Source organism: Panthera leo, chromosome B2, assembly GCF_018350215.1.
Source record: "Panthera leo isolate Ple1 chromosome B2, P.leo_Ple1_pat1.1, whole genome shotgun sequence".
Classification (NCBI taxonomy): Eukaryota; Metazoa; Chordata; class Mammalia; order Carnivora; family Felidae; genus Panthera; species Panthera leo.
Window position 1 is genome coordinate 87,894,186 of NC_056683.1, and position 17,922 is coordinate 87,912,107.

The following is a 17,922-nucleotide window of genomic DNA, read 5'->3' on the forward strand; positions in this document are numbered from 1 at the left end:
GAGTCTATGGGGTCTTTCAAGGGATGGGTTAAGAAAAGTGAATGAAAAAGAGAAATGGGAAATGAGAAGATGGCCAAGTTGTCAAAAGAGAAAGAGAAACATAGAAATTGAGAAAAAAGAAAGAGGATCCCTGATAAAAGCTCCCTTTGAGGACTAATGAGTTTGCTGTGTTGCTAGATCATGCATGTCTTTAGAAATGAGGATCTTAGGAGACAGATGAAGTCTGAGGATGAAGATCTAAGAGTCAGCGGTGAACCGGGGATGGCTGAGATCATGGGGAGGGGAAAGAACTACCTGGACTGAAGGTCAGGAGGAGTGAGTTTTACACCTGGTTCTGCCATCCATCAGCTGGGATCTGGGCAGGTCACCTCCCCTCTGGGCCACATTTTTACACATCTACAAAAGGGCCTTGTTTACTTCACAGGGTTATGGTAGCAATGTCATAGGTTGGTGGCTTTAAAAGTTCTTTATTAAATGCACAATGCAATACACACATCATGTAGTTCAGAGATCTTGAAATAAACATTGTCATCCACAAGATGAATTATCAATTTAATATTTTCATTCAGAATTATGTACAAATGAATATGCTTTTTAACTTTCAGTTACATTTACATCCTTGAACTCCTTTCTCTCTCTCTGCATGTATGATGTCTGTATTGTGCTTTGTAACATCCAAGACACTATATTGGGCAATAGAGGAAGGGTAACGTGGAGTCCAAACTAAGAAAACAACGAAGCCTTTGCCCTCGGGAAGCTTTCAATTAAGCTTCATCAGGAGCATGCTCACATAGGCGTGTTAAGAAGGAGGCAGGGCAGAACAACTGAAAGAGGATGTACGTCCGGAGGGAATGCAGAGCAGACAACGGTCAGGTGGCTGTGAGTTTTACATGAAAGCATTTAGGCAATGAATTATGTTCAGTCCAAATTGTAAAAGGGGGTGTGAGGCATGGAATCCTAGAGAGAAGGAAAGAAGGTGCTCCAGGCATTTGTTACAGTCTATTTATTCAGGTAATAGCCATGCTAATGAAGACTGCTGTTGCCTATAATCACTGCTGTCTGCCAGCCGTTCTTGAACAGGGTGTGCACAGAAATCACTTGAGCTCCAGCCTTTCATGTGAGGGTTCTGACTAGGATGTCCGGGACATATACTCAGGCATTGCATTTTTCTTAACTCTCCCAGATGATTTTGATGTATTCCGGTCCCTGGCTAGATACCACTATGAAAGTGATGCCCCAAGTTTTATGTATACTAAAATTACATGAGGATTTAAAAATTCTAAAATTCAGTCCATATCCCAGACCAACTAAATCACAATATCTGGGGGTGAGGGAGGAGACACAATCATCAATGTCTGTCAAGCTCCCCAGCTGATTTCCAATGTGCAGACAAGTTTGGGAACCACCACAATTTCCCTTCTCCCTCAATCCACTCCTCAGAGGGAGGAGAGACTCATATAAGAGTAGAGAAAAGAATGAACTCCAGAAACCCACGTATATTAATGTGTTAAACAAAGGAGCATCTATTTGAAAAGGGGCAAAAATTCCTCTATGAGTCTCTTCCTTATTGGCATCTCAATGTCTTGACTCCTTCAACTCTTAAAAAAATATTTCATGCCACTCTTCCTTCACTTCTTCAAAATACCTAGTGCCTCAAAAGTGGCTGGGGTTCATTTCACAAGGGAGATGTTATCTTTCTTCTCTTTTCTTTAGAGGAACAATCAGGGAAAGAACAGGGGACAAGGAAAAGGAGTTATGGAGCATTCAGGATGAAAGACTTAGATAATTTTAATTGTATAGGAAAATGATGTATTATTTAATAAGTTCACAAACAGATAATATAAACAGTTAGCCACATATGGAGATGCATAATTCTAGCTACTTTTAGATGGGACTAACCACTAAATCCACACTTAGATCTTATTACATCATAGTTTCTGGTATTTCCCATTTCGTTGTGAAATGGAAAGTTTTCCTGGATTTGCTTCTTCCAGAAAAGAAACATCAGAAACAGCTACAGAGAACATTGTTTTTTTGTTGTTGTTTTGTTGTTGTTTTTAATGGGAGTAGTTCCTTTGTGATTTCAATTTCTTCTGTAGTGATGAATGTGAACCAAGTTAAGGGTCAAAGTGACTCAGAGCCTATTTTTTTAAAAATTTATTTATTTTTGAGAGAGAGACAGAGCATGAGCAAGGGCAAGGCAGAGAGAGAAGGAGACAGAATCCAAAGGAGGCTCTAGGCTCTGAGCTGTCAGCACAGAGCCCCACATGAGGCTCGAACCCACAAACTGTGAGATCGTGACCTGAGCCAAAGTTGGATGCTCAACCGACTGAGCCACCCAGGCGCCCCAGAGCCTATTTTTTATTGTTGTTCCAAAGGTCCTGGGAATCATAGAAAATGTGAGGTAGAGTTCCTTGAGTCTGCTGTAACCCAAAGTCTTGTGATCCTGAGGGTCTGGTGTTAGCCAGGGAAATTATCATAGTATCAAGGAAATACTGTCACCCCACCCCCAAATTCTAATCCATGTTTTTGTTCCTCGATCATCCCTATACTTGAGGGAAATTCAACAAGGATAGTTTCTATCCTTGGAGTTAAGGCTACCCTCTAGAGTAACTACCTTATATTGAACTATTTCCAGGAATAGTTCAGGAATGTTATTTAAAACCATTCACCATTGAGAAAACAAATATTCTTCCATTGGGAGGGTACAGGCAAGGAAGATTTTTCTCAGCTATATCAGAAGTTCTGCATCTGTCACCTGTGTCCTCATCTTGGTGGTTGGAGACTTGTAACATGTCATATTCCTGCAATATCAGATCTAAGGATCCTAGTAGTGAATGGATGGGACAGTGGAGTCTGTCACACCAAGTTACATAGGATAAATTGGCCCCACTCAGTCCTGAGAAATTGGGCGGCACAGTTTAGTGTTTGTACTCCAAGAGAGATGTTTTTCCAACATAAAGGGAGCCCTATGTCTGGTCAATATGGCAAAAATAAAAATACCATGAACTGGGTGACTTATAAAAGAGAAATTTATTTCTCACAGTTCTGGAAACTGGGAAGTTTGGGATCAGCATGCCAGCTTGTTTGGGTTCTGATGAGAGCCCTCTTCCTGGTTTGCAGTTGGCTGTCTTCTTATTAAGTCTTCACATGGCAGAGAGAGAAGAAGTGATCTTTCTCCTCTCTTCTTATAAGGTCACTAATCCCATTATGAGGGCTTCACCTTCCTGACCTAATTGAATCCATAGTTCCCATCTCCAAATACCATCACAGCGAGAACTAAGGTCTCAACTGATGATTTTTGGAGGGACATGAACATTCAGTGCACAGCACCCTTTGTGTAAAGTTCTGTAGCACTTAGTGGTCAACAGAGGAAACATTCAAAATCGTGATGACCACAAAAGAGAGAAGCAGATATTGTTAGTTCAATGAACACAGAACTCTTACTACTAAATGAACAAACAAACAAACAAACAAGCAAAAAACAAAACACATGTGGGCTTCTGGGACTCTGAGAAGATAAATGCAAATTTGGGTGTTGTTTTTGAGAGTCCTACAAGAGCACACGCTTTCTATGGAGTTTATTTAGAGGCTTAATGGAACTTAGTAACAAAATTGGCTTGAATGTGGAAGGCACAAGCTTTTGCAGTGGCTCATACCAAGGGTAGGTCAATAAAAATGCATATCATATTTCCCCAAGTAGGAAGAGATTTATGTTATAGGATCTCAAGATTGTAAAGATTATCCATTGTAAGTTTGACCCGAGAACTAGATGATAGCTAAGTTCATTCATCTATCCATTTATTCATTCATCACTTTATTCATTCACCATCTAGGACCTAGAGATGTCACTCCTAATGCCATTCTGTTTTTCTATAACTGGATCCACATGCTGGGAAGAGAAACTCAACTAGTGTCCTTGGTCACCACCAAGCTGATTTAAACAAATAGCCTCTTTTATGACAACTTAGAGGACAGCAAAGGTCCATACAAGGCAAGTGGCCCACTATACACCTAGTAGAATGGCCCAAATCCAGAACGCTGACAAAACCAGCTACTATTGAGGATGACAAAAGGACCTCTCATTCATTGCTGGTGACAATCCAGTTTGGCAGTTTCTTATGAAGTTAAACATACTCTTACCATACAATCCAGCAATTGTATTCTTTAGTATTTACCCAAAGGAGTTCAAAACGTATGTCCATGCAAAAACCTGCAAACACCGATTGTTTTATTAAATAGCTTTATTCAAAATTGCCAAAACTTGGAAGCAACCAAGATGTCCTTTAGTAGGTGAATGGATACACTGTGGTACATCCAGACAGCGGAATATAATACAGCACAAAATGAACTATCAATCCATGAAAAGACATGAAAACAACTTAAAGGCATATTACTAAGAAAGAAGCCAAACTGAAATGGCTATGTACTGTAAGATTCCAACTATATGACATTCTGAAAAATGCAAAACTATGGAGACACTAAAGAGATCAGTGGTGGGGCACCTGGGTAGCTCAGTCAGTTAAGCATCCAACTTTGGTTCAGATCATGATCTCATGGTTCGTGGGTTCAGCCCTGCGTTGGGCTCTGTGCTGACAGCTCAGAGCCTGGAGCCTGCTAAGGATTCTGTGTCTCCCTCTCTCTCTGCCACTCCCCTGCTCATGCTCTCTCTCTGTCTCAAAAAAAAAAAAAATAAATAAAACATTAAAAATAAAAAAAAAAAAGATCAGTGGTTGCCAAGGGTGGAGAGAGGGGTGGGATGAGGGTGGAACACAGAGGATTTTTAGGGCAGTGAAACTACTCTGTATGGTACTATAATGATGGGTACATGTCATTGTCGATTTATCCAAACCCATAGAATGTACAACACAAAGAGTAAACCCTAATGCTAACTATAGACTTCGGGGGATAATGAAGTGTCAATATAGGTTCATTGATTGTAACAAATGTCCACTCTGATGGGAAATGTTCATCATGGGGGAGGCTCTGCATGTTGGAGGCAGAAAATGCTTGAGTAGTCTCTGTCCTTTCTGCTCAGTTTTGCTGTGAACCTAAAACTGCATTTTAAAAAGTCCAGGCCTATCTCAAGAAGCAAGAAAAATCCCAAATACAGAACCTAACTTCACACCTAAAGGAACTAGAAGCAGAGCAGCAAAGAAATCCCAAAGCCAGCAGAAGAGAAATAATAAAGATTAGAACAGAAATAAACTATAGAATCAAAAAAGAAAAAACAGTAAAAAGATCAATAAATCTAAGAACTGGTTTTTTGAAAGGATAAACAAAATTGATAAATAAACCCATAGCCAGACTTCTCAAAAAGAAAAGAAAAAAACCCCAAATAGATAAATTCATGAATAAAAGAGGAGAGATCACAACCAACACCACAGAAATACAAACAATTATTAGAGAATACTATGAAAAATTATACGCCAATGAACTGGACAATCTGGAAGAAGTGGACAAATTCCTAGACACACACACACTATCAAAACTCAAACGGGAAGAAATACAAAATTTGAACAGAACCATAACCAGTGAAGAAATTGAATTGGTTATTCAAAAATCTCCCAACAGATAAGAGTCCTGGGCCAGATGGCTTCCAAAGGGAATTATATCAGACATTTAAATCAGAGTTAATACCTATTCTTCTCAAGCTGTTCCAAAAAATAGAAATGAAAGAAAAGCTTCTGGACTCATTCTATGAGGCCAGCATTAGCTTGATTCCCAAACCAGACAAAGACTCCACTTAAAAGGAGAATTACCGGCCAATATCCCTGAGGAACATGGATGCAAAAATTCTCAACAAGATACTAGCAAGTCGAATTCAACAGTATATTAAAAGAATTATTCACCATGATCAAGTGGCATTCATTCCTAGGCTGCAGGACTGGTTCAATATCCACAAATCAATCAATGTGATACATCACATTAATAGAAGAAAGGATAAGAATCATATGATCTTGTCAATAGATGCAGAAAAAAAGTTAGACAAAATACAGCATCCTTTGTTAGTAAAAACTCTTAAGAAAGTCAGGATTGAAGGAACATACCTTAACATAAAAGCCATATATGAGAGGCCCACAGCTAATATCATCTTCAATGGAGAAAAAAATGAGAGCTTTCCCCCTGAGATCAGGAACACATCAGGGATATCCACCCTCACCACTGTTGCTTAACATAGTGTTGGAAGTCTTAGCCTCAGCAATCAGACAACAAAATGAAATAAAAGACATCCAAATTGGCAAAGAAGTCAAACTTTCACCTTTCGCAGAGGACATGATACTCTACATGGAAAACCTGAAAGACTCACCCAAAAAACTTCTAGGACTGATACATGAATTCAGCAAAGTTGCAGGATATAAAACCAATGTACAGAAATTGGTTGCATTTCTATACACCCATAATGAAGCAACAGAAAAAGATATCTAGGAATCAATCCCATTTACAATTGCACCAAGAGCCATAAAATAGCTAGGAATAAACCTAACCAAAGAGGTAAAATATCTGTATGCTGAAAAGTATAGAAAACTTATGAAAGAAATTGAAGAAGACACAAAGAAATTGAAAAACATTCCATTCTCATGGATTGGAAGAACAAATATTGTTAAAATGTTGATACTATCCAAAGCAATCTACATATTCAATGCAACCCCAATCAAAACAGCACTAGCATTCTTCTCAAAGCTAGAACAAATAATCCTAAAATTTGTATGGAACCACAAAAGACCCCGAATAGCCAAAGTAATGTAAAGAAGACCGAAGCTGGAGGCATCGCAGTCCTAGACTTAAGCCTATACTACAAAGCTGTAATCATCAAGACAGTGTGGTATTGGCACATAGACCAATGGAACAGAATAGAGAGCCCAGAAATGGACCCACAAATGTATGGCCAACTAATCTTTGACAAAGCAGGAAAGAATATCCAATGGAGAAAAGACAGTTTCTAGCAAATGGTGCTGGGAGAACTGGACAGCAACATGCAGAAGAATGAAGCTGAACCACTTTTTTTATACCCTACACAAAAATAAACTCAAAATGGACGAAAGACCTAAATGTGAGACAGGAAATCATCAAAATACTAGAGAAGAAAAATGGCAACAACCTCTTTGACCTCAGTTGCAGTAACTCCTTACTCAACACGTCTCTGAAGGCAAGGGAAATAAAAGCAAAAATGAACTATTAGGACCTCATCAGGATAAAAAGCTTCTGCACAGCAAAGGAAACAATCAGCAAAACTAAAAGGCAACCAATGGAAAGAGAGAAGATATTTTCAAATGACATGTTGGATAAAGGGTTAGTATCCAAAATCTATAAAGAACTTACCAAACTCAACACCCAAAAAACAAATAATCTAGTGAAGAAATGGGCAAAAGACATGAACAGACACTTTTCCAAAGAAGACATCCAGATGGCTAACAGATATGTGAAAAGATGCTCAACTTCACTCATCATCAGGGAAACAAAATAAAAACCACATTGAGATACCACCTCACAGCGGTCAGAGTGGCTAAAATTACCAACACAGGAAACAACAGATGTTGACAAGGAAGTGGAGAAATGGAAACCCTCTTGCACTGTTGGTGGGAATACAAACTGGCGCAGCTATTCTGAAAAACAGTGTGGAAGTTACTCACAAAATTAAAAATAGAATTACCCTGTGACCCAGCTATAGCGCTACTAGGAATTTATCCAAAGGATAGAAGAGTGCTGATTCATAGGGGCACATATACCCCAATGTTTATAGCAGCACTATCAACAATAGCCAAATTTTAGAAAGAGCCCAAATGTCCATCAACTGATGAATGGATAAAGAAGATGTGGTGGTTATATAGGTGTATACCCATATACCAATAATACCTATGTACCTATATCACATACACACACACAATGGAATACTACTCGGCAATGAAAAAGAATGAAATCTTGCCATTTGCAACAATGTGGATGTGACTGGAGGGTATTATGCAAAGTGAAATTAGTCAGAGAAAGATACAATATGTTCTCGTTCATATGTAGAATTTGAGAAACTTAACAGAAGACCATGAGGGAAGGGAAGGAAAAGAATAGTTACAAACTGAGAGGGAACCAAACCATAAGAGACTCTTAAATACAGAGAACAAATCAAGCATTGATGGGGGAGGGATGGCAGATGGAGGGGAAAATGGGTGATGGGCATTGAGGAGGGCATTTGTTGGGATGGACACCAGGTGTTGTATGTAAGGGATGAATCATGGGAATCTACTCCCCAAGAGCACACTGTATACTCTGTATGTTAGCTAACTTGACAATAAATTTTATGTGTGTGTGTGTGTGTGTGTGTGTGTAAATATGTATAAATTATCTTTATATATGTATACACATATATACATACATATAACATGTGTGTGTATATATATGTATATATATAAATTCTCTTTTTTTAAAGCAAGTATCTGACGTTCATGACGATGTGCCTCGAATTCCTTAACTACTACTGGTACAGAGAGGTTGCATTATCAAGGGAAGTGAACTAATATTAAGTGATATTCAGGGAATGGAACAGGCCAAGAGAGTAGAACGTCAGAGAACATTGGTTTCTAGAATAGGCAGAGACCCAAACAATTATATTTATTGAGCTGTAACCTGAGAGCAGTCCTCTCATGGTGGCAGGAAGAGAGTTGCTTTGGAAGCATTGATCTTTGGCAAAATTTGCCTATGAAACAGGTTCATCCTGTAGGACAAGAAGGTACCAATAGTTAGGAATGTCCTGCTGAATGTCATTAACTCCGAGGAATAAGAATGAATTGTGAAAATAATCAGGAAGGGCAGTTTTCTTATAAAGGAAGAATACTCAGACCTACACCAGGTTTGCTCAGAGCATCAGATGGCAAAAGAAAATGGAGTAATATCTCCAGAGTTTTAAGGTATAAAAGAATACAAATGATCTATAGCTAGAGAAGTTGCCATTCATGTGTGAAGGTGATAGAAATATATTGTCAATGAAATGCCATGCTATTATATTGGGTAGAGAGTAATTATTAGTATAGAAAGTCACAACAAGATAAATAATAACAGTGTCAACTTAATAAATATACACCAAACTTGTGTACTGCAGACTCTACTTAGACAGCCAGTCACTCTCCTTAGAGGTCTTTTGACCTCCCTGTCATGCTGTCATGTACTCTCAGATGTTCCTAGAATAGGACCAAAATCCCTGCCTTTTTCCCTCTATGTTTTCAGCCAGGGCAAGTCTCCCCCTCTTTCTAAGTCTCCTTTAGGGTAGTGTTGCCAGATTTAACAATAACAAAAATGATAGGATGCTTTGGTATATTTGAACTTCAAATGAATAATGAATAATTATTTTTTCCCCTTTTTCTTTCTTTCTTTCTTTCTTTCTTTCTTTCTTTCTTTCTTTTTTAGTTGTAGCGTATCTCATGCTACATTTGGGACATAATTGCACTGAAAATTATGTGTTATTGATCTGAAATCCAAAGTGAACTGAGTTTTTGGTATTTTATCAAGAGAACACTCTCTGTTCTAACCTGTATCTCTTCAGGATACTTACACAAGCTGACTCAAGCTTTTGGAATTAAAAGTGAACTAGGGAGGAAATTGTTTTCAGGTGAATTCTGCTTTTACCCAATCCCGAATAGTAAGCACAGAGCCTTATTTCATAATAAGCTAATAAGTGAAGGAAAAAGGGGAAGACCCAGTGAAAACTCTCATAACTCAAAAAAAAAAGTGCTTCTTATTACCTTGACTCTTATTGAGGGAAATTTCTATGTAAGAAATGTAATGTTGGAGGGGTTGGACAAGAGGGAGGTCTTCCAAATTTTGTCCTTCAGTGGATACAAAGGCTTTTCAATAACAAATAATGGTAGCATATAACCTGAATAAAATATATTTTTTTCCAATCATGAAATAAATTATTCACAGTCTCTGTGTTTAGTGCTGATTTGATCCATGTTTCTCACTTCTTAGCACCAGTTTTCAGTGTGAAATAAACCAGATGCTCTTTTAAAAACATATTCCTAAAAATCCTTGATTTTAAAAAGGCAATAGATAATTTTTTTAGAATAACACTAAAAGTAAAGGATTTCATTTTTATTTTTTAATTTTATTTATTTATTTTGAGAGAGAGAGAGAGAGAGGGATAGAGAGAGAGGGAGAGAGAGAGAATCCCAAGCAGGCTCCATTGTTGTCAGTACAGAGTCCGACTCGGGGCTCAATCCGAGAAACTGTGAGATCATGACCTGAGCCGGAATCAAGAGTCCGATGCTCAAACTGAGCCACCCAGGTGCCCCAAGGATTTTATTTTTTTAAAGAGATAAATAAGTGAGGGAATTTCGGATTAAGTTTTCATTAATAACTTCTGCCAGCAGAGTTTAGTCAGAGACCCTGGAGGAATATTTCAGCCCATGCTTGAAAGAAATGTCACTGCCACAACAGAACCCCGAGTCCCTGATCTTCATCTTGTGAATGCAGATATTGTTCATGAGGGATTCTGGATGTAAATCTGTCACTATTGCACAACAAATAATCCAAATTACATGTCTCTTACCAGTGGGCAAGTAACATATTTTTCACACGTAGGCAACAAAGCACTCATTACCTGACTCTGATTTGTTTCATCTACTGAGTTTCTCCCGTGTGCTGTGACTGTAAGTCATCAAGTGACTTTACATGTATGTACCTTTTAAACTTATCATATCTAAGATGGAGTCACTGAACCTTCCTTTATCCTGGAATTGGTTCATCCCCCAAGCTTTCTCATTGTAGTCCAAATTGTTCACGGCATGAGATCTGAGAGTCACCCTTGATTCTTCTCTTCGTCTCACTCCTCACATCCAATCCTCAAACAAGTCCTATCAATTCTGTCTCCAAAATATATTTTGATGATCTTTGCTGCCATATTTCACACTTGGACCACAGCAATAACATCCAAAAAGGGCTCCCAGCTTCCATTCTTGTTCCTCTATTACCCATTTTTCATACACATACCGAATAAGAGTTTTAGAAATGTAAGTCAGATTATGTTACTTCCTTGCATAAAACCTTCCAAGGGCTCCTCTTGCTCTTACAATAAAACCCAAACTCCTACAAGTCCTGTCTCATCAGGCGTCTGAGTACCTCTGCAGCTTGATGTCATGCACACTATCCCCAGTCACATTAGCCTCTTTTCTTATCTTCAAATACAGCAAGTCCTTTTCCACTTCAGAAACTTTGCACTTACCACTTCCTCTGGCTAAAATGTGTTTCGCATCTTTTTCTCTGATTGCTTATTCTTATTCTTTACTCAAAAGTTACCTCCTGTAAGGGGCATTCCAGATGAGCTACCTTAAATTTGGTCTTCACTTTATTACCTTTTGGAACTCCCCCCTCCCATCACTCCTGTTTCCCTCATAGCCCTCAGTAACAGTCTGTTTATTTTTCTCTATGTCTTATTCATCACTGTATTCACTGCATAGTATATACCATATAATAGGTGCTGAGTAAATATTTATTAAATGTGTAAACCCTCTAATACCTACTGTAATATAAATGCCTGTAAACTATGAACCCATAGGAATTGTAGCAAAATGATGGAAATGATATTGACAAGGCCAACCAGGAGAATCCATGTTCCCCACCTGATTCCAGTAAATGTGATATTATTAAATATTGGGCTTCCCAAGTGATTTTAGAATTCATAGTTATTTTTTTTGTCAGAGCCATGGATAAGAAACACTTTTTTCTTTACCACAAGAAAAAGCTGGCAGCTGTCAACAACACCCATTTTCCACAGAGTTCATAGGATTGTTCTCTGAAGACCTTACCTATGACCGGAACTGCAATTCTCATTTTGAATTGGCAGCTATTTGAATTGTGTTTCATAAACTTCCTGATTCCTAGAGGCATTTTTATAGGAATGTTTGGTCACAAACTTAAAATTGTGCAATTTTATAGATTTATGTGTACTAAGCTTCTAATTGGAGTATTGATTTTTAAATCTCTATAACTATTTATTTTAGATGCAATGAAGCATTATCATAAATAATTGAAACTCAGATAACAAAGTCCAAATAAATTACAAAGAACACATTATAATTTGAGGTAATTTTTATTGCATTTACCATCCACCACCTGACAAAATATAGCGGTTCATAGTTAGCAGCTATACCTACAGAATAAAATAGATTGTAGTCTACATGTAATTTTGACCTCAGTTACACCTGTAGGTTATTTTTTTTAATTTCTATATAATTAATAAGTAAAAATTATTATATAGATAGATAGATAGATAGATATAGCATTTTCTATACTGGCTTTTCCTACCCATCCATCTAGGCATTTAAAAAATACTTATTGAGCCACTATCATGTCCCAGGCCCTAGACTAGATGTGGAAGACCTAATGGTAACTAAGGTGGATGGTGCCTGTTTCCTCCTGGAGTATATTATATCAGGGAGGTCACATAGCACTGCATGACCTTATACAATTTGCTGACTCCATGAAATTGGAGGATGTAGTGTATTGGGTGGGGAAAAGGTAAGGTTGTAAGTCAAGATTTCTTGGAGGAAATAGGTCTTATTGAGGCAGAGTATGGGAGAAAAGATTCCAAGAGAGGGAAAAGCATTTACAGAGTCCCAGAGGTAAGAGAGAGCATGGCTAGAAGAATTGAAAGGTATACAGGAACATAGATGCAAAAGAGGAAGGTGCAAAGATATATTCAAAGGGTCCAGATGATGCAAGGTCTTATGAGTCTAATTAGAGTTTGGACTTATCATAAAGACAATGGGATTCAACTGTGAATAATGTGATCGGATTTATGTTTTAGAAGGTCTTCTTTGGATGCATGATGACAAATGGATGGGAGGGAGAGAAGACACTAGGTGAAGAAGTTGCCAAAAATAAAACCACTTTTAGTCAAAAATATAATGGGGTAAATTAAAATTAAAAATAAAATGCAATGACAACTCCAGACAGATGGTAAGGTTCACAGAGCCAAACTTGGATTAAAATGCATAAAATATATAAAATGTGATCTAATCAAATGCAAGATGTATGCTAAATTCATGTTCTACTGAAATTTAAGATGCTTAAATAAGGAAATAGAAAAGTAGAGCAAGTGAAGCCACATTACCACAATTACTCAGTGCCATCCCATGTACCCATATAAAGTATGTTTTCCTTTCATATGAAAGTCCAAATGGTCACTGCTGCATAGCCTGCAAACCCAGGAAGGCAGTGGCATAAGTGTCTACAGCATTTTTCAATCAGCACCCTGCAACATTAACTCCTTCATCCACCTGATATAGAGAGCATTCTAATCCTATTGTTCCATAGAGAATCCAGGGTAAAACTATTTGATCCCAGATAATTAGTTAATGGCATTATATATAATGAGATGCTTTTTTGTTCTTTCTCTGAACAATGTCACTAATATGCAGACCTTCACCTTGAGCACCAATGGCACGGTGTTAAGATGCCATGGTTTAAAATGTAGATAATTTACTTCCTTAAAAATTTTACAACTGCACACCCAGCATTAAAAGACAACTGTTTTGACTTATTCCTTTTACCGCTTTTTTCAGCTTCCTCTAAAGAAAGGAGAAATACTTTAAATACACCTTCAAACCTGCGCAGATAGGCAGGGCAAACTTCTAACAGTATAAATTGAAATAAATTGTTAAGTGTATGTTCAGTTCCAGATTTTGAAGCAAAAATAACTTTGAACATTTTGGGGCTAGAATTAACAAATATTATAGAATTTCCTTCCCACATTTGAAATTTTAATTTCATAGTATTTTCAGTCCTCTGGGCTGAAACGAGGACCAGATAATATTTTAGCAAAAAAGGTGTTTTGTTTTCACGCTTTCATCATGCAAAAATAACCCAACTAATTTAGCCCTAACTTTCAAAAAAATATTCAGTTACATACAGAAATCAACTATGTAATTCTCAGGCCAAAGGAATATTTATCAGAAAAGTCTGAAGCAAAGATTTTTATAAAAATATACTCTTCCATAAAGTTTTATTTTCAGTCATTTTTGACATGATGTAAATGAATCACTGCATTATTGCCTACTAGTTATCTCTTATCCTTGATCTGCCAGGATTTTGTAATTTTTTTGGTATAAATTTTGATCATTTAAATTAAAAACCTGAGGCCAAACTTAAATATTGTAATTTTTTAATAATTATAAAAACAATAGCGGTGTGCATTTATGCTGTGCTCCCAAAATGCCAGAGACTGTGCTAAATGCTGTGTATACATCATCTCTTTTAACTGTACCACAGTCTTAGGAGGGAAGTGAAATTGTTATCTCCAGTTCACAGTTAAGGAAACTAATTCTGAAAGGATTAAATAATTTGCACTGAGCTACTGTGTTAGTTTGTGATGGAGCCAAGATTCCCCTACCCCCTGCCTCTCTGACTCTAGACTCCGCTCAAAAGTGGCACCCCCTTGTGAAACAGCCCCTGGCATAGCCCCAGTCAGAACAGTCAGAGTGAGTAGGAATAAAGCCAAGGGTAATGAGACTCTATCATATATTATAGTAGGTATAGATGAAAAACTATATACCTAAACCCTCTGATAAATTACGTAGCCATAGGAATTATTAATTCATTGTGTTAACTTCTATGGTGGATTGAATCAACAGATGTTTAAAAGCCAAATTAAAATTATTTACGGTATCTTAATACTGGCAGAAAGTATCAGCTCAATAATAGCAACATATTAACTTAGTTGTTAGGATACTTTGGCCTAAATCTCGAGCTGTCAGTGGCCATTCTAAAGATTTTGGATAAGCACAGAAATATATGTTTTATTCAGTTTCCCTTAGGATTTTCACTCAACCAGCTATTCTGAGCACCTCTGCTAAGAGGATACTGGCATTGTTAAGTGCTGGAATGAGGGACATTCAGGTGAGTAGTAAATTGATTTTGACCTTAAAGAATGTACATTCCATATTTAGAATAAGGGGATTAAAACATGTAAGGGAATCGCAAAGTATAGATTGCTAATAATAAAATTATGTATAAATCCCAATAGTATGTGAAAGAAAAAACACTTCTGCCATAAGCAGTGCTCTATAAGGCACACATGATTTGCTCGGGGCTCAGCTCTGACTGTATCTCTTTCCATACTTCACTCTTGCTCACTTTGTTCTTGCTACCTTGGGACCATGTATCTGTTTCTTGAAATCTCTGAGCTCAGGGACTTTATATTTGTTCTTACCTCTGCCTGGATACTCTTGGACCAGCAGTGCATATGGCCGGCTCCTTCTCATCTTTAAGGACCCAAGCCTTATGTCCTGTTCAGAGAGAACTTCCACGACCCCTTTTTCTAAAGTGGTCCTCTTCTATCACTCTCTTCATTTCTTTCAGAGTACTTAAAACCATCTAATGATAGAATGTAATAGTAATTTCTTCTGTTTTGTACATTTTGAGAATGAATTAGCTGTGAGAGTGATTAGGTGTCCATATCACAGATAAGTGATTAGATATGAAAGACTTGATGATCAGGATTCGTGTCCGTGCACAATTGGAAACTTCGGTTACTGATGGGGGCACTCCTGTGTACATGCCCTAGAAGTCAGTCCCAATTCTTGATTCAGATGAGAGTTGGAAGGAAATGGAGAGGTCTGATGTCACCTGGTTCTGTTTCAGTAGGTTTGGATTGAGTACCAGAACCTGCTTTCCCAAAGTTCCCAAGATTTTCACTGGTGACCAGCCTCCTTCTGAATATAGTCATCTCTTTGACAACATCCTTGTTGGATCATTATCTAGTCACTGTTTTAACATTTTGGGTCATCAATAACTCAGTACTTCAAAAGCATACATTGATTTTAGTCATGTAAAACCTTTTTTTAATATAATTTATTGTCAAATTGACTTACATACAATACCCAGTACTCATCCCAACAAATGCCTTCCTCAATGCCCATCACCCATTTTCCCCTCTCCCCCACCCCCATCCACCCTCAATTTGTTCTCTGTATTTAAAAGTCTCTTGTTTGCCTTCCTCCCTGTTTGTTAACTATTTTTTTCCCCTTCCCTTCCTCCACGGTCTTCTGTTAAGTTTCTCAAGATTCACAAATGAGTGAAAACATACAATATCTGTCCTTCTCTGACTGACTTATTTCACTCAGCATAATACCTTCCAGTTCCATCCACGTTGCTGCAAATGGCATGATTTCATTCTTTCTCATTGCCAAGTAGCGTTCCATTGTATATATAAACCACATCTTCATTACCCATTCGTCAGTTGATGGACATTTAGGCTCTTTCCATAATTTGGCTATTGTTGAAAGTGCTGCTATAAACATTGGGGTACATGTGCCCCTATGCATTAGCACTCCTGTATCCCTTGGGTAAATTCCTAGTAATGCTATTGTTGGGTCGTAGGGTAGTTCTATTTTTAATTTTTTGAGGACCCTCCACACTATTTTCCAGAGCAGCTGCACCAGTTTGGATTCCCACCAACAGTGCAAGAAGGTTTCTGTTTCTCCACATCCTCACCAGCATCTTGTAGTTTCCTGATTTGTTCATTTTAGCCACTCTGACTGGTGTAACAAAATACAGCATCCTTTCTTAACAAAAACCCTCAAGAAAGTCGGGATAGAAGGAACATACTTAAACATCATAAAAGCCATATATGAAAAATCCACAGCTAATATCATACTCAATGGGGAAAAACTGAGAGCTTTCCCCCTGAGATCAGGAACATGACAGGGATGCCCACTCTCACCATTGTTGTTTAACATCGGGTTGGAAGTCCTAGCACCAGCAGCCAGACAACAAAATGAAATAAAAGGCATCAAAATTGGCAAAGAAGAAGTCAAACTTTCACTTTTTGCAGACATGATACTCTACGTGGAAAACCCGAAAGACTCCACCAAAAGACTGATACATGATACATGAAATCAGCAAAGTTGCAGGGTACAAAATCAATGTATAGAAATCGGTTGCATTTTTATACACCAATAATAAAGCAATGGTCACGTAAAATCTTGATGTTCATCCAAAATTTAACCGAAATTAGCCCTCCCATCAACTTTGCAACCTTCTAATTTCTGCTCATAAATTTAAGCCTACACCTCAACACTAACCTCTTTTGTTTCACATTATAGCACATATTTGAAGACATATACCACCTTCCCTACTACATTTTCTATTCTTCAGGTTAAACATCTTCACTTTCTTTTACTCTTCTTCCTTTTAAGCAACAAATATTTGAGTTACTACTACTTACTAGACACTAAAGTAACACGTCCATTCCTTTTGTAATTCTAGTATTTTGCACTATACTTATACTGCATATGCAACCTACAATTTGCACTCTTGAGACCCCATTGTCCCTTAATGTGGACTCCACACATTTAATAATATACTGTTAACTCATTTGTTGAGCAGTGCATTACCTTGTATTCCAGCATTTCTTAAACTTGTCATTCTCATATTTCCATCACCATTTTACCATATTTCGGTACTACCAGTACAGACTTGATGATTTTCTTTAAATTTTCTCGCTTTTGACCTAAATATTGTTTCAAAAGAGGTTTTTATGCCACTGCCATAAAAAAACACTAATATTACTCTACAAATGGAAAGAAATTATAAAATAAATACAATGAAGATGTTAATACAGTTAAAAATAAAAATTATCTGTATCAATAAACATAGTTGTGTTTTAAATGTCTACTTAAGAAAAAAAAGTTCTCAGTGAAAGGAATAGAACTATTTTCACTAGTCACTAAGTTTATAATGAAAAGAGGCACTACATATATGAGTAAACATAATTTTTAGTTAGATATTAATTACCTCTTTGAAGTTTTGGTCATGTATATCCCTAGACCAGAAAGTGATAGATAACATCAGCTACAATATAATTTACATTTTTAATGGCAATAGGTGGCCCTTTGACCAGTGGGGAAGGAGTTGCAAAGCAAAAGCTTGGTC

At 37.4% G+C, this 17,922-nt stretch overlaps 1 long non-coding RNA gene across 1 annotated transcript in view; it reads left to right on the plus strand.

Moving 5' to 3' along the window:
- The window catches only part of LOC122220202, a 162,709-nt gene that overhangs the window by 102,223 nt on the left and 42,564 nt on the right, over nucleotides 1-17,922 (plus strand). The gene's annotated exons all lie outside the window — the stretch shown is intronic.